Source organism: Heterocephalus glaber, unplaced genomic scaffold (assembly GCF_053883595.1).
Source record: "Heterocephalus glaber isolate CG9 unplaced genomic scaffold, H.glaber_assembly_v1.0 deba00000621, whole genome shotgun sequence".
Taxonomy (NCBI): domain Eukaryota; kingdom Metazoa; phylum Chordata; class Mammalia; order Rodentia; family Bathyergidae; genus Heterocephalus; species Heterocephalus glaber.
Window position 1 is genome coordinate 15462763 of NW_028258153.1, and position 22903 is coordinate 15485665.

At 36.5% G+C, this 22903-nt stretch overlaps 1 protein-coding gene across 41 annotated transcripts in view; it reads right to left on the bottom strand.

Moving 5' to 3' along the window:
* Positions 1–22903, bottom strand: part of Map2 (microtubule associated protein 2) — a 268232-nt gene that overhangs the window by 107164 nt on the left and 138165 nt on the right. The window lies entirely within an intron of this gene.

Here is a 22903-nt window from a genome sequence, read left to right on the forward strand (position 1 = left end):
GAAATCCAATACTATGACAGTATCTGACTTTCATCTGAGTAAAAGAAGTCTCTCAAAGATTATATATTGTATGTTCATGATAATAAGAATGAAAATGGGGAAAGGAGACGTAGAGGAGGGAGGGAGTTGGGTGGAAATGGGAAGGGGATTAAAAAAAATCAAGCTGTGTTATGTATATGCACCTATTCCCCAAGATGAAAGTAAACTTCATGTACTGCAAACATGTACTAATAAAATTAAAAAGGCTATGTATTATTTATAAATATGTCTGCAAAAAGAGATAAATTCATAGAGATACACAGTAGGTTGTTGGCTTTCCAGAGGAGAAGTGAGGTAACTGTGAATGAATAGAGTTTCCTTTGGGGACACAGAAAATATTTTAAAATTACATAGTGTAGATAATTGACTAACTCTATGGATATACTAAAAACCACTGAATTGTAAAATTTAAAAGAGTGAATTTGTATATGTGAGTTATATCTCAAGATAGTTGCTACTGATAAGTGCAAGGATTCAGTGGCAAATGTTAATTCATGATTTTAATACTAAAATCTAAACTTAATTCATTAAATATTGATTTTTAAAAGAGATTTAAGCTATTTTTCAGAGCTATTTAGGTCTAAGCAGTGAGAAAATATTCTTACACTGAACAAAATATCAAGGATATCCTGAATATTTCATTTGTTCAAATGTATCACACATGAATTATTCCTTATCTACACAGACCCTGTTAAAAATACCTTCCTCATTCTTTTTTTTTTTTTTTTTTTTTGGTACCGGGGATTGAATTCGGGTCCTTGCGCTTGCGCAGCAGGTGGCGAAACCAGAGCTAAATCCCCGGCCCCATGCTTCCTCATTTCAAGAAGCTTGTATACTCATATTTGAGTTGGTAAATAAGTAGAACAAAGCATAGTGTGAGTAGAGAGAGAATCAAAGGAAATATTACGTTCAATTTCTGTTATTCCAGAGAGCATGATATTTAAGATAGGCTTTGCAAAGTTCCGTATGATTTGGGACAAGGAGAGGCAGGACAAGAAATTGAGGAACAACAAAAACAAGAGTAGAAGTGGGGAAATAAAACAGTAATGAAAACTGCAGGTAGTTGGGCTCAACAGAGAACTGGAGGAAATAAAGTTAGAAATGTGTGTTGGGATGATATGACAGAGGGCTTGGAATCTTATTTGGGGAAATGCATATTTATTTCTATAGTAACAAACTTTTGGGACATCCAAAGATATAATCAGTTGTACCTTACAAAGATTAATTTTGAACTGAAAGGATAACTACATCAAATATATGTGGAGTAAGAATCTTGGGCTAGACCAACAATCATGGGAGAGACCATTTGTGGAGTGGTAGAAAAAAGAAAAGCCATTGAAGACGATAATGATGACACAAGACAGTGCACTATTGTAGAATCTAATGAAAAGGAGATTTTGAGGGGAAACTGGCAGCCACTAATAGTATCTTTTGAGAAATGTGTACAATGTTTAGTCTTTGTATCGGCCTTTTGATATTTTATAATTTGTCCAAGGTTATAAAATCATGAGCCAAAGTAAATTTTTTCCTTCTTTTAAAGATGTTTATCTCTGGTATTTTTCACAGTGACTGAAAGCTAACACAGGTAGAGAAAAAAATCTAGTGAAGTTCTAGAGAATGGGACAGATTAAAAAACAAAGCAATAAATGGAGTGGACATGCAAGAGAGTTTGAACAGGAAAAGGAATATTAAAAAGGTAGCTAGAACTATGAATTGGCAATAAACTTTTGGTTAGGAAGCTTAGAATGAGGATTTCGAGGTAAAAATGCACCAGATTGGTCAAGATCCAGCAACAGTATGCATGCACCGGGGTGAGGCTGTAACAGAATTTTATATTGCCATCTTTTGAGGGGAGGGAAGGGAATAATTTATCATTTTTCAAAATCCACTCTGGGCTGATCCCAGGATCAAATTTTTTATCATCTCTTCAATCATCTTAGTCTACACTCAATGGAACAGTTGTTTCTTTTTGTACATAAGTATATACCTCAAGACACTGAAAGAAAAACATTAAATACTCAGAACATTCTCCATCTTTTGAAAATGTTGCAAATGTTAAGCTATATTCAATAGCTGTACATTTCTCACTCTTATTTCAAAGTAGAATGCCAACTATTTAAAAATGTAACTCAGGTATGTACATTGTAATGTAGAGATATTTACTTATTTTTTTTCTTTCATACTGGAAATCGAACTCAGGACCTTGTGCTTGCCAGGCAGCTGCGGCACCACTGAGCTACATCCCTGACCCCTAAAGATATATTGGTAAGTGGGCAAGTTTTATGGTTATTCTCATATAGAAATTGTGGGTGTTATTACTAATCATGAAAAATACAACAACTTCATAATGTATTTCAGGTCAATAAATATTTCTGCTAGAGATTAACAAACAGGAAAACATCAAATGATATACTTAATATCATTAATGCTATTAATTTACTCTGGCAACTCCTTAAAACATGGATATTAGATTTTGCCCATATGTCTCGAGTTAGCATTTGATGTTTTGCCACTATTATTTCTTTAATGACAACTTAATTATGCATTACTCAGTTCCAAAAAGGAAAGTTAGACTCATAGATGCAAAGTCAAATGACTCATAGATATGATCTCAACTATAAAATGTCACGATTTTTTTTAATATTTGAAATGATGTCAGTGAAACAAAAGAAGGGTTTTGTGCAGACTATTCTAAGTTCCTCTGTGTGCCCAACTTAATAGAGATAGATGCTCATCAACTAGTTTCTAACTAAACTGGGTCCACCAGATGAAAGTACCATATTTTTAGCTCTGATTTTCCCATCCTTTCTTTACATGATAAAATCAAGGGAAATAATCTGCCACTTTTCAGTGCCTGAAAATCAAAACTGTACAGTCTAACCTGGAAGTTCTGAATTTCTTTTATATTTGTACCCATAAACACACACACCCACACACACCCACACACACACACCCCACACACACACACACAGTCTTCAGTAATTTTATGAAAGGACCAGAAAGTAAAAAGACTGAACAACTTATTACTAATAGTCCTTTTTGGTGGTGTTGGTCAAATCAAATGGATGTTCTTTTAAAGAAAAGGCTGGATATATGATTTTGAGTGAAGGAGGGCAATTCACAAATTTTGGAGATTCACAAATTTGAAAAATTTCTTTTCTACTGAACTTTTTTTGCACTTTATTAAATTCTTTTATTGGTACATTGTAGGTATACAACACAATTACATTTCTCATTGGGAATTGTACCTTTACATAATGCATCTTGGTTCTTATTTTTTTCCCATTCCTAGCCCTAGAACTCTTTTATTAGGACATGAACACAATTTAAAATAACCATCTACTTGACCATCTATCTATCCTCTGGTTAACACTAGCTCTTAACCCTTTTCAAAAATCAAGGTTTTTGCTTTTTAACTGATTTCTATATGACTCTCCAAAGGTATCAATATCTGGCGATGCAACATAAATTAGATACCATTTGACTGTATATTTAAATTTTAAGTCTTGCAAGAGATGCAGGATTAAGAGCAGGAAAGCAATATTGGAGAAGTACTCAAGTAACAGGTGAATTAGAGAAATAAAGAGTCATCATCATTAGCATCAGTGGAAAGAGGAAAATCACAAGGATGAGGACATGATATTCACTTCAGTGGATAATTAAACAGATAATTATTTGCATATTATATAATTATCAAGAGTCTAGGAAAAATGATCAAGACCTACAAAAATTGCCTTTTTTCTGGTACTGGAGCTTGAACGCAGGTCCTTCACACTGAGCTACATCCCCAGCCCTCTTTTAGTTTTGAGACAGGGAGTGCTAATCACTAGGTTGCCCAGGCTGGCTCCTCCTGCCTCAGGCTCCTCAAAGAGTGCTGGGATTACCCACATGCACCACTACACCTAGCTAAAAGCAGCCTTTTAAAGGAGCAAGGTGAAAAAAGCAGAATGTGACATAATGGAAGTTGACTTGTAGCAAATAAAATCTGTACGGAAATTATTCTCAGGAAACTCTAAAAAATGAGTTCATTTTTTTTCTCAGAATGAACATATAGTCATAATTAACATACAAACATTTCTATTTATAGAGTTAATACACTTATTTCCAAAACATTCCATCTTATTTTTTCAATTCATCTGTGTTTGAGGAAGATTCACTTTTTGTGAAACTAATTATTGCCAGATAATGTGGCCCTCTTTTAAGTACATTTTCTATAAAATATCTAATTTTGAGTAAATCTTATCCTTAAGTACTGCCTAAAAGTCAAGCAAAACTGCTTAAGGTATTAAATTAAGTTTCACCAAAATGCTAGTGGAGAGGACTACTAATAAATACTGTATTTTAAAAATTCTTTCTAGAATAGTCCAGTTACTTCTATAAAAATATTTTCTTTTCAGAGCTTATTCACCTTTGCATGTACAAACACACACTCTTTTGGTATATTTTTGCTGTACTAACAAAAATAATGTGGAAAATTATAGATTATGTCTAAAAATCCTGTCTCTTAATTACATATAACATACCATAACCATCCAGTCTTATTCAACAGCCCCTGGAATTTTTAGCATTTTTATGGGAAAGCTACTCAATGTGGGCGTTTACTTCAGTCTGAACAAGTATTCTGTTTTGGGAATTGCCAACACTAACACTTTGTCTTTCCTGTCGGCTTATACAACATGCCTGGCAAACTATAATTATCAGTATGTTCTCTTATGGCAGGATGATTATTTGTTATTTTTGCTTAAGTAATAAAAGAACCTAACAGTGTTCTCCCACAAACCAGAAACATGTGCACAGTGTGGAAAGACCAGATCTGCTCTCCACAAAATGGACCACTATTGCAGGTAACCTCACTGAAACTGGCAAAATCCTGTGTGAAAACTTTCAAAAGAAGCAAGACTGTCACTTTCAATTGGAGTGCCCTTTTGTTATTTCCAATTTTATTTTATCTGCTGATGTTCATACCAGAAAACGAATGTAATGCCATAATTAATGCCAGTGAAGCTCTGCCCACCAAAAAGCAAAAGCTTTCTACTACAATTTATAACTATACAGTCAGAAGCTGAGCTCTGTGGGTAACAGAGACCTGAGTTAACTCAACAGCCAAACTGCTAAATCAGATCATCCGGATTAATGCAGATTAAGACAAGGATTTGTTCAGCATTCATGTTTCAAGGGTACTGGTTCATGAGTACCTCAGCCTCTACCTGAGATACTGATTTGAATCTATGATTAAATGAGTGCAAACCTTCTAAGAGTAAATATCTGCTCACCTTTCCTGGTGTCTACCATAACCTATGGCCTTCTTTTTGGTACCTCTCCTTGTTACTGTCGTAGAGACCCAGTGAATCTCACAGGAAAATTAGTTTAAACTGGTGCAAAACACAATCATCTAGGGAACCATGGGACCTGCCACAATGCAGCAAGGGAGAACTCTCGGCTAACTGGGATGTATAATGTCACTCCACACAACTGCACGATTCTCTCTCCAGCAAAAGCAGGTCATATGTGGCTTTACCTTGGCTTTATACAAACTTCGCTAAATCTGTTTTCTTTCCTTTCCTTCCCCTTTTTCACTCCCTCCCTTTTTCCTTTCCTCCCTCTTTCCTCCTCTTCTTTCCTTTCATTGCTTTTTCTTTTTTTCTTCTTTTTTTGGCCACCAGACTACATATAGCCCTTAGATCAACTGCACATTATTCTGGTGATATTAAAGAAAGGACAGTTCCTAAAAAGGTTTTTTTTAATCCCATTAAATCTCCAAATTGAAAGATACTCGGTTAAAAATGTACAAAGTAAAAAAAAAAATGTGCAAAGTCATGGCTATTCTGTTATGTGAAACAAAAAAGGATATAAAGAGATAAGAAAATGTAACATAGGGATTAAAGATTGCAGTAAAAGCACAAAGTTTTAAGATACTGTTTTAAGTGTTTACACTGTGCCTATTTCCTTTTCTACACAGAAAAAATGAACGAAACATCTCAGGGGGAGGGGGAGGGGAATCATTCACATTCTGTCAGTTTTTTCTAGTAGGCTCTATTGTCTTAAGGTTTTTACATCAAGCAGCACAATGACTATGAAGGCCCACTGTAGGTGGAAAAACTCTGTCTGTCAAACTCTGTCATGATTTTCTTAGGCACCTTTCCTGGGTAACATGCCTGGTAAGAAAACAACAACAGCTATGCCTATGTGTTTAGACACTGCACTGTACTCTAGTTTTAAATAAACCCTGGGTTTTATTCTTTCCTTAAATCTCTGGCCTTCTCTTCTCTTTGGACAGTCAATCCTATTCACCTATTATTCTCCCCATGCTTGAAGGCACTTTGGCTCCAGGTTGGAGATAATGAAAGAGTAACTGTGCACAGCCGGAGATCCTCTTTCTTAAGCATGTCTTATCTCTTTTTTATATTTATGGATCACTGGTTTCTATAGTACATGCCTTCATCTCAAGCCATTGACTTATGAGCCTGAGACATTTTCCTCCCACTCATTAGTTCCCCTTCCAGGACTGTCAGAGACCTGAGGTCAGCAGAGCATCATGGCAAAGCCTAGAGCCTAAGTCCAGACAGCGGACAAGCTTGGAAGCCATTTCAAGATTTGGTGGAGGATTCTAATCAGCAGTATTGACTTTAGAGACGTGTTCCTAAGGCTATGAGGGGCAGTTCATATTTACACAAACCCCACTGGAGAGTAAGTCCTGTTTGGCATGCTTAGAATCCCTCAAAGTTCTCTAGAGAACCTGGGTCTCCTTCCCATCTTTCAGCGGTCAGGAGAACTGGCACCTGCTCTTCTGAGAGTTCACTGAAATAGACTGGCAGTGGGCATTTAATTATCAATATTAGCAACAGAAGTTTAGGATTTATCTCTGTATCATCATCTTCCTTACACCAGCTCTTCGAAGTGCTGGGATTCTAATCCAGCGAGTTTGTAAGAGGCTCAATCCTTCTTGCTGCTAAAAGAGGCCAGAGTTCAGCATCATTTAGTGAAGTCCTGAATGGGGCCTTGCTGCATTTCCCCATCTTTTGCTAATTCCATCTGAATATACTTGAAAAAGGTGTCTATGAAGGAGGATTTGTTAAAAGGAGCCGTGAAGCTGGGAATAGTCCATACATATCAGACAAATGTACAATAAACTCTTTTCTTAAATGTCATTATGTACAGAGTCTGCTTTGCAACTTAATTTTAGTCTTAAATATAAACTTTAAGTTTTTAAAAATTAAGGTTTATTTTAAAAATTATAAGTAGTACTCCTTCAAAGGAGACAAAGATACTACACTTTATTGCATGCCTTATGTAGTAGAAAGACATATGCTGCCAAGCAAATGTAATACCACCTTCCAGAACTGATTTATAGTAAACTCAAGAATCCTTATTGAAAGAATTCAGAATAAATCAACATTCATCTCACTTACACATGGCAAGGTCATTTGCAGAACAAGAGGAAAATATTAAAGACATTAAAAACTCTCAAGATCACACCTTTACAGAATATTCACTGCATTTCAAATATAATTCAGATGATTATCACTGGAACAATAAACAATTTACCCTTTTCAAAAGCAATGTTTTACATTGTAACCATTATTAAATATCTTAAAAAATAAATAGCATTCTCTTCTCTAGATACAAAATTCTTATGGCTGAAGCATAGAAAGGAGTTTAGAGGTAAACCTTGAAAGAATGTTTTCATGTAAGATAGAGAGAGCAATGAGATTTTTTTTTTAACAAAAATGAACAAAAAGAAAAATCCTACATTATTACAACTAAGGGGGCAATAAAAGAAAAGCTGGAGAAGATTCACTGTCTACCTACAGCTATAACTAAGTGTTTAGGTCAATATAAATATAAATAATAAGAATAGCAGCCACCACTTGTGGCCAAGTCTAAGAGGCCAGCACTTCACTCTGGTCTTTACAATCAACATGTAATTTATTTCTCACCAGTCTGTGAGGTGGGGATTACAGAGCTTTACAGTTGACAAACCTGTCCCTACAGAGTAACTCTGCCAAGAGCACATGGCTGTCAATGTGAGAAGGCTAATTCTGAACTGAGCTGAGCCGTCAGCCTCTCAACAATATGTCTCAGTCATAAAACACTGAGCAGGAGTCAGGGCCTGTGAAGAGAGGGTAAACTGAATCTGCAGGCAAGGCCACAGAGTCACAGTCCTGACTCAAATGATGGCAGCTTGCAGAGAGCAGAGCACTTGAAGTCAGGTAACCCAGCAGCACCCACAGGGTGGAAGCTCAAGGGAGGGTTCTGTGCTAACCCAAGCTATCCTGGCACCAGCAGCCCTACAAGGAGGGCTGCAATTTCTATTCTACAATTGAGACTACCTGAGAACTCTTACAAAAGATATCATGCATGCATGAGGCAAGAGGCATAGAGCTGAAAATAACTCCGTAATAATCTACCTCTCTTTGACCCAAGTGTTAATTTGAGGGCTTGGTAGTGAGTTTGATACTAGTTAGGAAAACTGTCTACCTGGAGTCTGTTCCGGTGGTAGAGGAGCTGGGAAACAGGCTACAGGGAAGACAAATCCTGTTGTGCCAGCTGGGAGGGCTGAGAACAGCTGGTCGGTCTGGAGGTTGAAAGAGCAAGGAAAAACTCAGACAAATCTGCATTGCAGATGAGCCTCACAGGGACAGCTGAACTCTTCACATGCCCCAATCAGTTTCTCTCCTGACAACAGAATGGCCTCAGGTGGTGTAATTTAGCTTGTGTATAATTTTCAGGACTTCCTAGTGACCTTCAATAATGTGTAATTCCATAGTTTGTCTTGCTGCTTTCCACCTGTCAACATCTTTTACTTTTTATAAGGGTGCAGTGGTCAGAGAGAAAAGGAACATAGTAAACAAAACTGTACGGTGACTTCAGAGCTCCTTCTTATAGGTCCCAGCTTTGTCTGTTAGGCTTTGTCGCCATCAGTTGCATCACTCAGCTTCCAAACAAAAAGCCCAGCATCTGCCTTGTTTGCTAAGGAGGGGATAAGGAAATATAAACTTGGATAGCCATAATAATCACATTTGCTATAGAAATCATTTTTGTTAACTCTCTCAATATTTTAATAAGGTTGATATTATCATCCCTGCTTCACACAACTGAGGCAGGATAAGCTCACCAGACTCAGATGATTCTGGACTTAAATCTAAGGGCATCTATTTTCAACAGTCTACAATTATTCCACTACTTTGTGACTTCAGCATTTGTTAAGTGCTTGTTGCGTATCAGATACCTGTCTACAAAAAAAGAATCATTCACCAACCAAAGAATTCACAAATTTCTATTTTGTTGGGATGAAGGCAAGTGTAATAAATTTTTTCATAAAGCAGCTACTATCATAAAATTTTCTAGAATGTTACCAATGTTAATCGAGAATACTGTAAATAAATAACTATAACCAAAGCCTAGCATATGACCTCAAAAAAAAGTAAATGTTAAATTAAAAGAAGAAAGCACATAGATGGTTTTGGTGCACCAGAGGATGCATGAGCCTTTGATTAAGTGGAACTCAATGTTAGTTAGGTATGCTTTTTAGGGAAAGAGAACAGACTATAGGATCAGTTTGAGTTAATCAACAATGTTTTCTGAGCTCCTATTCTGTATCAGTTTCTGCATTAGGTTCTAAGTGTCTACTTAGGAAAAGGACAAACTCATGGAGATTCCAATTTTATGTGGGAGATGTTTGCCAATAGTAGCACAAGTGAGGGAAGTGTATTAGTGATAGGTGTGTGTCATGTGCAGGCCAACGCAGAGCAGAGGTGAGAGACCTGAGTCATGGAATCCAAGACCATCAGAGGAGAAGGACTTAAGTCCCGTGATGGGACAGGAGCATGGGAGTGGAGCAGGGAAGAAAGGAGTAGAGAAAGGAGGTACTAGCCTGCCTTCCAAAAAGGTGCAGCAGCTGCAAGGCAAGGAAGTAGAAAGTTAGAAGGAGTGATGAAGAGCACTGTAAGTGGTGGATATCAGTTTCACACCCAACTTCTGTTCATATGTTACTGGCCACACCTTTTTCTAGTGAGGTCGGAATTCTGGTTCTTATGTAAATGGCCATGTGCCTTTGTACCCCACAAAAGCAAAGGTTATATTATTACTGAAGAAGAAAGAAGAATGGATATTAGAAGCAAAGATAATCTATACTACATTAATTTTGGGCAAATTTAGGTATAGATGAGGAAAAAACAACTCATAATTTGTGCAGGTCTTTTACAACAACAGAAAAATAAAGCACATCAAAACGAACACTTAGTTACAGTCTAGATTTGCTGGGGTGGTTACACAAAGCTTTTCCATCAATAAATATGGTTTTCTGCTGCTACAAAGCAGTCTCAGCTATGCGAATATTTGAGTGTAGTTAATTCCTTTAAATAGTACCCATAAAAACAAACAAGTTTTATTCACATTCCACTGGGTAAAGCCTGGAATTTAAATTATGTTATGTCACCAGTTTCATTAACATTTAACTAAGGCTGGTGACATATCATCTACAAACATTTAACTTTAGAAAGTAATAAGTGCACACAGAAAAGAGAATGAATAGTAGCCAGATGCTGAGTTGTACCCCTCAATATACATTCACATTAGTTTATTTTATATTTTGTCTGCTTGATATAGTTTTAGTTTATTCCCAGCTATCAGTAAAGATACTGTGTTTTGAAAGTTTAGGGAAAATGTTCCTTTCATCATCCACAAATGGTTTATAGTCCATTAAAGTTAAAGGCTGTTGTGACTCCAACTTCCTTTCTCTGTTGAATTACCTCTTAATATTTCTTCAACTTTAACAGTTAAGCCACTTTATCATTATTCTTTTATTTTTTTAAATTCTCCTTTACTGAGTACTTTATGTACCAATGTCAGGGAGAGAAACTTTCAATTAACTGATGCCAGATAAAAGCAGTAACAGTTTTGTGGCAACTAAATAGCAGCACTGTTTTATACTCATTATTAACATTATTAATACATATTCTCAAATTTGCGGTGAAAAATATCACACATATTAACTCACATATGCTATGCCCAACCTACATTTTACATTTATTTTTACTTAATTTACCAACTACAATCTTAGTCTGTTTTATCATTATCTTTCCATTAGGTGAAACATCTGTGAATAGCTGCTTATTCCAACATCGCTACTAATGAAAATTTCTGGTTCTTTTGAACTACACAGTTTTAGTACTTGCCTCAATTAGAGGTTACCTTGCCATTCCTACTGACTTAGGAAATAGGAATTGGCTTAATTTGCATTTATTGATTACTCTAGATCCATAAGAAAGTCATATATATATATATATGACATTTGTGTTCTACTTTACATCATACAACATGAACTTATATGTTATATCTCAACTCTGAAAATCAGATCTTACTTGCACTTAACAGGGAAAAAAGGACCCATGAAAGGGAAATATTTTTTTCTAAATAGCTAGGAAATTATTAGAGATAGAACAATGAAATAACATATGCACAAAAGTGCAGTATAGGACTAATTATGCAGCTCAGTGGCAGAGAGGTTGCTCAGCATGCAAAAGGCTCAGGGTTTGATCACACACAAACACACACACACACTCTCGTGGTGCTGTGTGTTCATGTATACTGGTGTTATGGATACTCAAATTAGAAAATTAAGTATATTCAGTGATAGAAGAGTTATCACACACTTCTCCTATCTCCTAATTATCACTAAGATGATGAAAAGTGCCAAAAATAGTGTAACTTTCACAAAAATCTCTCAATATTCTAGACCTCAAAGTGCAGACGGGCTGAGACAGAAAAAAAATACAAACTGCTGCCAAGAGCACCTGGTTTAATAGAAAGTCTATCTTAAGAAAATCTGCAGAAACTCCAAGTTTAGAATCATCAAAAACAGAGTCCAAGGGTATTGTGGGATTAATGTCATGGCAACTCACTAGGAAACTTATTCAGAAGAGGACTGCAGGTGCAGCTCAGGGGTAGAGCATGTGCTTGGCATGTTGAGATGCCCTGGATTCACTCCACGACACAGCACCACTCCACTCCCCAAAAGAAACATTCTGGACAATCAAGACACTTCTCCCTTCCTACTACATTTTCATCAGACAAGAGAAATATTTGTCCCCAAGGTTGAAAACAAGAACCAGTCTTTAAGGAAAGCAGGGAGCCAGTCTAACAAAAACAAATCCATGCAGAACTGAAACACACTGTGGAATGGTGGGGATCCTAACCCGCTCACTTGCCAGCTCTACCTTCTTGCTCCTCCTAGGATGCTCGGTCCTCTCACCTACCCAGAGCCAGCACTCAGCCTTCACAGTCAGCAGAATATAGACTCACACAGTTTCACATAACCTCACAGCAGCCGCCTATGCCCCTCGACCTAGTTTTTCATTCATTACAAACATGACAAATAATTTAAAAACCCTTCAAAGCAAGATATGAAAAAATCAAGGGCATAAACATTAAGAATATACTTAAAAGGGCCGGGGATTTAGCTCAGTTGGTTCCGCTGCCTGCCTCACAAGTGCAAGGTCCGAAGTTCGATCCCTGGTACCAAAAAAAAGAATATAATTAAAAAATGACTCTTGATGAAATAGTGATAATTCTGGGAAAAAGAGAGAACTTACACAATTATAAGCATTTTTTCTCAGATCTCAAAAAAATGTTGAATATTTTAAAAATGAACATCCTTCCAAAAATTCATTATGGAAAAGCATCAAAGAGAAAATAAGAAAAAAAAATCCCTGGGAATGAATAGATGGCTACCCAAATAACTTGAATTTGTTTGAATTAATTATTTAATTTGAATTGATTAAAAAATAGAATTGGCAGGGCTAAAGGAAAAGGCGGTGATTCAGTTCATAAAAAGAAAAAACTAAACCTTCTAGAACAAAGCAAAAATGAAAAAGAAATTATGAAATATTTGTCAAAAGAGGCATGACAGATTCAGAAGGTCCAACATTTACCAATAGGAATCCTCCAAACATAGGACATTGGTGAGGATAGCCATAAACAGCAAAGGAAAGCAGAGGAAAGTTCTGAGTTAAAAAGACACATTAAAAGTAGTCTGTTTGCCAAATGGGATAAGTAAATAATACGTTTGTTATCCAGGCATAACATTTTAAAATGACAAAAATTTCAACATGTAGTAGAAACAAAAAAATCAAGGTTTTTCATAAAAGAATGGAACCCATACTGTTATCAATATCACTAGATGCTAAAATATAGTAGAGTAAAACTATACTGGATGAAATTATCACTGTGACTATTACATGATAACATGGTTTGAAAGCTATATCAAATTTATCAATGGCAACATATGAATAAATAGCTTTAGAAGAAACTCTAGCAAAACAAAATTGAAATACAATAAAGGATGAGATGATATGGTGATATGGAAAGGAATGAGAAAGAGAGAGAGACAGAGAGAGAGAGCGAGCGCCTAGGGTGGAAAAAGCAGGAACATTATCACCCATGGGTCAAATACACCATGTGTTTCTGTAAATAAAGTTTTATTGAAACACAGTCATGCCTATTCACATATTCGTTATCTATACCTTCTTTTGTGCTACAGTAGTGAACAACATTAAAGCTGTAACAGAAGCTGATGAGTCACTGTGGTAGGAACTACAGAAGCAAAAATAATTACTATCTGCTGCATGATAGAAAAAGTGTGCTGAGCCTAGTCCACAAGAAAAAAATTAGGTTGAAAAGACATCAAAGTCACTGCATCTTCACACTAAGGATGTTTCATCTGAAAAACAGAGGAGTTGGGAGACACAGATTGCATTTATCTTTCAGTGGTTCACCTAACAGTTTTGTTTTGTTTTGTTTTTGTACCAGGGATCAAACTCAAGACTTTGCACTTGGCAAGGCAGGTGTGGCACCATTGAGCTAAATCCCTGGCCCCAACTAACAGTTTTTGATTGAAGAGGAAACATATTTTCTGAGTCAACATAAACAAAACAAAATTACCTCCAGTGATGAAACAGAATATAGCATCACAAACCTTGATAATACAAAAATAAAAAATAATTACTAACAAATATAGGGTGTAGAAAGAGAAACTGTCTTTGGGTACTAAATTCCTCTCTTTTTACTGTAGGAAGCAATAGATGATATCCACAGCTAAAAAATGAAATATATTGCTTACAACAACCGTTTTTATTAATTTAAACCATTGCATGTGTCTAGTGGCTGCCATATTTATTGGCCAGCCCAGGTCATAGATCAAAAGAGAGCCCTGAAGAGGAAGAAAATGTAAACAACAAGAAAGAATGCGAGATGAATGTGGTGATGGTGTCCAGGGAAGAGAAAGTAGTTGAAAGCATCTAGGGGGCTTGGAGAAGAAATGTGGAGGTGGCCACTATACCAAGAACGGCCTCAGTGGCCCTATGCCACTGGTGTCTGCTTTGGGACATCTAACCTCAATTGTAACCCTGATGCAATGACTTCAGTGAGTGCTGTGGTTATGTTTTTTATGTATGCTACCCTTGCATTTCTACATCTGAGACCAGAACTGGAATCCATAGTTTCTAGCTCATATTTCCTCTTGTATAAGCTCTTTTAACTTTCCCTCTCCTCCTTCCTCTTTTGTCCCCTCCTCCTCCTGCCTCCACCTCTCTTTTTTCCAGTACTGGGATTGAAACCAGGGCCTTCACACTGAGATACATCCCCAGTCCTTCTGTATGTGTGCATACGCATGTATGTTTGGCTTTGTTTTTGAGACAGGGTCTTACGAAGTTGCTGAGGTTGGGCTTGAACTTGCCTCAGTCTCCCAGAGTGCTGGGATTACAGGTGGTACACTACCACTCCTAGTTTAAGTTTCTGAATAATAGGAACAATTGCAAGGCTACTTTTTTAAATGCTGCTCTGTATATCTGATTTTGTGAAGCTTTGATAATTTTCTTTGCCTTCTTGGGTTCTTACCAAATTCCTCATCAGATGCTTAAAGTTCTATGAAAGCATGATTTGAACAATAGATTCTTATTCATTTATCCCTCTGTCAAGTGCTTTTTAAAATCAGTAAGATTATATTTTCTGTGATATAGTTAGCCTTATCTTCCTTTAATCTATAAAAGTTTAAAACCATTTCAGGGATAACTATTATTTTTCCTAGTTGTGAAATAGTTTCACACCACACTAGTGCAGGATTTCAAGACAAAGGGGTCTCCTGGGATGCCAATGCACTCCATTTAGTGGAGGTCATTATACCTTAGACAGAATCTTTCTTTTGGCAATCAAGTCTATGCACTGTTAAAAAATCCCAGATTAGGAAAATATTCTCATTCATCTACTTGGCTGAAGAGTAGTAGAAATTAAAATCTTTGAAGTCAGAGCAAGGAAACATCATTTTTAAAGTTCTTATAAATTGCAAAACACGGTTTCGCCGCCTGCTGCCGAAGCGCAAGGACCCGAGTTCGATCCCCGGTACCAAAAAAAAAAAGTAAATTGCAAAACATATATTTTGATTGTAATGTGTTAAATGGAGTAGCTTTGTTTTAACAACTGCCAGATGTGGATCAATGTACATCCGGCTTCTTTAAATGGTCATAATCCAGAATCATTAACACTAGAAGAAATTCTGAAAAAAGATGAATTCAAACCACCTGAGGCAGACCTGAATGGAGTCTACAGAAAAGAGGACTGATTCAAACTGTTTTTAGAGTGGGGGAGGAGAGAGAGGGAGAGGGAGAGGGAGAGAGAAAATATGAATGAATGAATGAATGAATTGGTGTTAAGAAGACCAGAGGTCCCGGGGATTTAGCTCAGTGGTTTCGTCACCTGCTGCACAAGCGCAAGGACCTGAGTTCGATCCCCAGTACCAAAAAAAAAAAAAAAAAGAAGACCAGAGGTGATCCCATGCCACCATGCCACCCTGAGACTCTTATTATTAAAGGAATGGCAACAGGTATTGGTATGGCATCAAATTCTGAAAGTTTTACAAATCCAGTTAGACTATACAAAGAAAACTAGCATTGTCCATTTTAGAAAGACTAGGGCCACACACATAGACACAAACAAATTACACTTATTTTCTTCACTACAATGCAACATATACATCAAGTGCACTTTCTGCGTACAACATAAGAGTGCAAAGGTCTCTGTGATGTGGCTTCTCTTTTCCAGGACACTTCCCAAATGTTCTTGAAGAAATGTGATTATTAATTTAACTTCTGTTCATATGAAATTAATTTGATGTTTTACTGGAATTTGAAATTTCTCAGAATACTATTCTTGTCCACTGGATGGGCAAGTATACACGAAATCTCAAAATGACAGTGCTAGGTTTAGAGATGCAGCCATGCATGGCATAGCCTAGAGATAAAACCAGCACTTTAAGTGAAGGATGAATGCTAATAGGGAGGAGGATATCATAGGTATTTCATGAACATTTAATCTGTTTTTTCCTTGCTGGGTAAGAATGCCACATTTATTTGATTTCTTATTTTCATGGGTATTTTACAGCTATAACGTGTGGTTGAAGGGACTCAAACAGGTCAATGTTCTCAAGTACCTGCAGCTATAAAGGAAGAATGTGAGTTATAGTCTAGCACAAAAGGCAGAAAAATGACATCACTCTTGACAGTGTGTCAAGGCGTCTTACAAACACTTAAACTTCTGAACATTCAGCTTGCTACAATCATGTGTATCTTCCTGTAGAGCTGTAAAGAATCCCTCAAAGGACTACAGGTTGTTGTCATCGACCAAAACAGTCTACCTAACAGAGATGATTTTGATGGAAAAATGCTTTTCTTAAATGAGAGATTACTCTTCATAGTTCCTGAGGTTAAAGCAGACTTCCTCAAGGCTTCTATTAGAATGGGGAAGAGAATGGGGTGTGGAGACACAGAGGCTCTGTAAAAGTAAGGTCAGGATGCAAAGAGCAGAGCCAAGAGACCTGAGAGTTTAGCAAGCCAGTACTATGGTGACATACAGCTAGAGAAGAGGCTAAAAATTCAAAAAATTCATGAAGGAGGAAACAGAATTGAGTTAAGAAACTGGCACAGGGTTATACAGCATCAAATCCTCAAACCTGAGACAGAAGAATCCATTATATGGTATAATAAGCATGGAGCACAAGTAGAAAGAATGAAATGCCAATAGCTCGTTAGAGCTGGTTTTATGGATCTTTTATAAAATATTGGCTGGATTGAAAAAGCTCAGTTATAAAGAGATCTCTCCCTCCCCCTCCCCCTTTCCCTCTCCCTCTCCCTCTCCTTCCCTCTCTCTCACCATCAGAGATGTTTAAGGTGTGTAGTCTCCCTACATAAGAAGGAGTCACTTGGAATTGCTCATAGCAACTGTTCCAATCAGATCTCATTGTGGGGGGTGGACACTGACTGGCCTTCTAACCTTTTATGAATCAAGGCACTGTCCAGCAACATTGACATCCTCTGGGATTGTGTCAGAATACAGAACCTCAGGGCCCTCTCCAACCTATTGATACTGAATCAGCATCTCAATAAGATCCTACTTGTTTCTTCTCTGCCTTAAAGTTTGAGAAGTAAATCCCTCAGCACCTATACACCCCCCAATCCATTCTCTGTACAGCTGACTGGGTAGTAACCTATTAATTTATTTGTTAATCCACTGATTATTAACCCCTTCAGAAGGAAAGTTCTATGAGGACAGGAAAAGGGCATGGGATTTGGTGTCCAATAAATATACACTGAATGAAGAAGTGAATTTTCTTCTCATCTAGGAAAAAGGCCAGAATGATGTATAAGATTCACCATATCTTTTCTTTACCAGTTGAAAATTCTCACTCTCTTTTCTCTTTCACTGATTTGCAAGGTCAATGTATTTTGCTTGACAAACCAATATCCTTGTCTATACTCTTTACCACTTTCCATTAGGACCTGGTTCTATAAATGTGTCCCTCTTCTGCTCACATATATAGAGCCCCTCTCTATCTGCCCCACCTTTGCTATGGGATTTCTCATGTTAATAAGCAGCAAAAGCCCACTACCATTTTGTCTTCCATGTTTTATCTCTCTTTTGTTTGAGTCCTGGGCTTAAGTTCATGTCTTTATTGTTTCCACATCTTTATTCATTTACTTCACAAGATTTTGTTTCTGTCCCCATAATTTGACTAGTGTGGAATCAGACTCAGATTCAAAATTAATCCAAAACTGTGCACACAGTCTTGGTCTCTGTCTCTTCATTTCCAAAGTGGATATAATAGAATCTACATCAGAGTAATAGTGATAACAAAAGTACCTATCATAGTCTGGCATGTGGCAGGTTCTGTAGTCACTGCAGATTTTCCTTGGAGAAAAGTTGAGGTTCATTCCGAAGCCACTAAATTTTATCTTACCAGGAATTTGACAATATAGAATGTAGTGATCTCATTGTCAGGAAATAATGTGAACTATTACATAACAGTAATTACAAACTATGCATTCCATTTCAGCATTATCATGATAGTAAAAATTAGAAACACTGGGGAATAAAATGTCCAATATCCACGTGTGAAAACATTATGCAGGTGGGACAATAATGTAAGAGATGTTTAAGATATTGTTGAGTGAGAAAAAGGCAGAGTTCACACACACACACACACACACACACACACACACACTCCTGGTCTTGATAATGTAAATTTAAATACAATAGGATGAAAGGAATTCTGGAGAATATGAGTATTTGCCTTGTTTTTTATTACATTGGCTGTGGTCTTCTTTCTTTGTATTTAAAAAATTCTTCCTTCATTTTTTTTTAATTCCTGCCTTTCATTCTGCATCTGTGATGTGTGTGCTGCCTGGAGTTTTTCCTCTGGTCCTCTTCTTGGCATCTTTCTTGGTAATTTTACGCACACTCTTGCCCACCCAGCTTCTTCCTTATCCTTGAACTTAAACCTCCGTGATCTGTAGTCTCCTAGTTCAGTCCACCCCCATATCTAACCACTATGAGCTGCACGTGCATCTTCACTTTTCTTCATACTCCCCTCTCACTCATTCATCTACTATTTCCTGGCTGTGTACTATGTCTCAGGCAGTCTGGGAGAGACTCGAGGTATCATAAAAATAAAAGAGGACTTCTTAACTCAAGTAGCACTCATGTTCTTTCATCTCAGTCATTTCTTCAGTTATCAGATTGAAGGACTCACCCTTGAGTCCTTCTGCTTTTCATACCTCCTGCCAGTAAAGGTTTGCTGTACTCCTATTTGAACTTCAGCCCAGAAACATCTTTCAGTTTCATGACTTTTCCACATCCACAGTCAGTACCATCCCAGTCTTTATTTTTTTTTCTTGGATTATTCTATTGCAGCATCCAAAATGATGCTTTTTGCAACATTCTCTCACTTACAACTCTAATTGGTCTCTCACTGAGCTATAAAATAAATCATCTGAACACAGAATTTGGTCAAAATCATCTCCTGTTTAAAAATACAATTGATACCTTCCTGTTGAATAAAAGAATTTCCCTAACTTGACCCTTAAAGTTCTCTTTTGATGTATTAAGTTGAACTGAATAACTGAATGAAATATTCAGTTAGGAATTCAAACAGCTATTTCATATGGTACAGTGAAATAGTATTCCCTACCTTCCCACTGTTTTCTGCTGAGAATTCCCTTCAACTGCCCTTAATACTCTTCTAGAGTATAAAGAAGACTCAGCCAGCTTTCCAAGCTTTCCCATTCCTTCCTTGATTCTTTTGCTAAAGGTGTTTGCTCTTCCATGCATTATTTCCCCTTGTTTACAGTACTTCTAATCATTCCTAAATTCCACATAAATAACTTCCCCCATAAGGTCCTTTCTCTGAAGTTCTTTCTTCACTACTAGTAATCCTTCTCAGCAATGAAGTCCTTCAAGAAATTTCTCCTGCCTTGCCTGCGGTACCAATGGGCCTGTGCTACTTCCTTCTCCCACTCTGTCGCACACAGCTCGGCTCAGAGAGAACTGCTGCATCTTCTTTACAGGAAGAGGCTCCTGTACATCTTTGTGGAACCACTGAGTGACTTTTCTGGGTTAGTCTCAAGTTTGAATGGTATATTCACACTGTTCAAGACATTGTTTTCTGCGTATTTATTTGTTTTGGAACTTTGAACCTTCTACTATTATTTCAATTTTTAAAAATCTTTATAAGGCATGGCATTAGTTATGCTATTTAATTGTTAAATTCTCTAATGTGCTTATATAGATTATGCTATTTGACAACATTACTCCAGGATAATGCCATAGAAAGTACTGTATGAATTCATTCATTTTTAAGCTTCTTAATTCCCCTTTGAAAATAAAGGTTTCAAATATGTATATAATCTATATATGTAAGCATATATGTATACATATCACAACTTACCAGAGTTTAAATATAATAATTATGTATTTAGAGGTATATTCACTTTAAATGCACCTTTATGTACATAATAATCTTAATATTATATATATGTATACTGTTTTATAAGTACTATAAACTGTTTTAATCTTACTGCAGTGATGTAAGTAGTATAAATTTAATATTAAGAAAATAACTATATGCCAAAAATTATGCTAGAAAAATAATGTAGTATTTGGTCATTTATATGAGGGCTTTGGAGTCAGCCTTTGGGTTAACTGCCCAGCTGGAGTCTCAGTTTATTCTTCTGTAAAATGGAGACCATACCTACCTCCCAGGATGACAGGGTGAGTTAAATCAGATAACACAGGTTAAGAGCATTGGACACTGTCAAGCAGATAGTTAAAACAAACAAAAATATATATATAGTTTTATTACTGAAAAACAATTGACACAAGACAGAATGGCATTTTCTAATATGATTCTAGAAGTTTCTTTACAGGTTTTTAAACTATGTAGAATGTGTATATATCTATCCTAAATGATTTGTTGTTCATTATGGACTGGTAAGTATGACATTATTTCTAGTGTTGCACACTATTACAGAGAGAGAGAAAGAGACTTCCTCCCCTCTGCTGTAGCCAAACCTTGGCAAAAACATCAAGAGCCTAACAATGCCAATGCTGGGAGTTCGATTTGGGGAACGTCCACAAGCAAAGCCTATGCTGCAGTTTGGTACTGTAGCCTAGAAGGGGAAGGGGGACATTTTAGAAATTCTTTCCATCTTACTCTAAAATCATGAAAAATCTTTTTCCATAGAACCTGGAAAAATGTCCAAACATACTTCATTTGCTTTTCCACCCGATACTAATTACTAACTAAAAACATATAATAAACATTTCATTAAACTAAGAAACAGTACTAAATGTCTATTTTACATTGCATCATATCATGAAAGGCAAAACCAAAAAATAATGGGAGAAAATTCTGATGAATTCATTTATGCATTAAGTAATTAAATAAGGATTTACCAAACTCCTACTATGGTCCAGCACTATGCACTAAAAACATGAGTGAAAAACAATTAGTAAAGGAATTAACTAATGTCCAAAAGTGATTATTTGGAAATACAATAATAATCTACCTGACTTTTTTAGAGTTCAATAACTAAACTGTTTGGGTTTGAACCGGTAAGCTGGTTCTTACTACACACAGTCTGTTAGCACACCATAGATGAGTTTCAAAATGGTCCCACAAAATGCAGCCTCCACCAGCCACGGCAATTTAGATCCCATTCTGCTTCTCCAACTCCCAAATTGCAACAGAGCTCATTGGTTTCTACTGACAATGCATTGCAGACATTTTTTTTTCAGAAGTTAAATAATAATTTCATCTTTTTTCCAATTTGTATAAATACCTTAAAGGTCAACATTAATATAACAAGTTTCTAAGTGAGCCTGAAGTTTAGGAAACAGACCACAAAATGTATGCTGTATGGGTTTAGTTAATTACAAAAAGTAGCAAATAGTTCCTTTCCCCAAACATGAAATGATTCACTTACTTTGAGTGAAATCTGAAAAGAAGAATGGTTTCAAGGGTTTTACAATATCCAGAAGGATCAGTAAGTCTTTTTTTAGGGATTTTATGTATGAGTCTACTAAATCATTTTTGAGGAAAAACGCTATATAATTTTATCTTTCTCCAGCACTAGCCTATTAGAAGGCGTTCAATAACTGAAAGAATGCCATTTTTGAGAATACACTGATTTATGTTAACAAATTCATCCTCCTTTTCAAAAATCTTGTGCGATGCTGCCAACACTCGGTAAGGTTCTGGACAGTGTCATCTGTCCCTTCCCTCTTTCCCACAATAACTCTCCTCAGAAGCAAAGCTCTTCAGAAATGCTTGTGGAATGAATAAATTAAGGTTTTCATGATTACACATTGCAGAGAAAATTAACCGAGGACAATGTATCAGTCTCCTTCAATCGGTATAAATATTCCTACCTCTTGGTGTACACTCATATGTGTTTAGGGGTCAGTCGTTGAGCACTGATCATTCTTAAGTGTGTCAAAATAACAAAGCTAAACTGTCTGTATGACATGTTTTGGATAGTCTTGAGAGGAAATCCTACATGGACACTAAGGGAAGGTGGAAAAGGTGTTACTGATCTCCTCAGCAAGGCAGAAAATGTCTTCCATTTTTTAAAAAGGCAAATTACAAATAAGGGATTTATTGACATAAAAATATGTTGAAGTCAAAGATAATGTTAAGGAATTAAAGCAACAGTAATACCCATAACTGCCCTCCGATTCAATATCTATCTTGAAATTGAATTTCAAAATTAATATTTTTCATGTAAGGCATAAGGCCTAGGATCAATGGATTCAACTGCTTCTGTGGCAAGATGAAGGGTTAGTTTCTCAGCTTTCAATTCCAAATAAGACATATGTAAAATCAGTTCTTTTAAGAACTGACAGCCTTGACCTTTAGGTATATCCATTGCTGAAGACAAAAACATCAGTGAAGAAGTTGCAATATTTTATTCACAAAACTCAACAATACTGAGTCATTCCTGGGCTTTTCCTTTCTACTGCTCACTCATTCTGCCCGGAA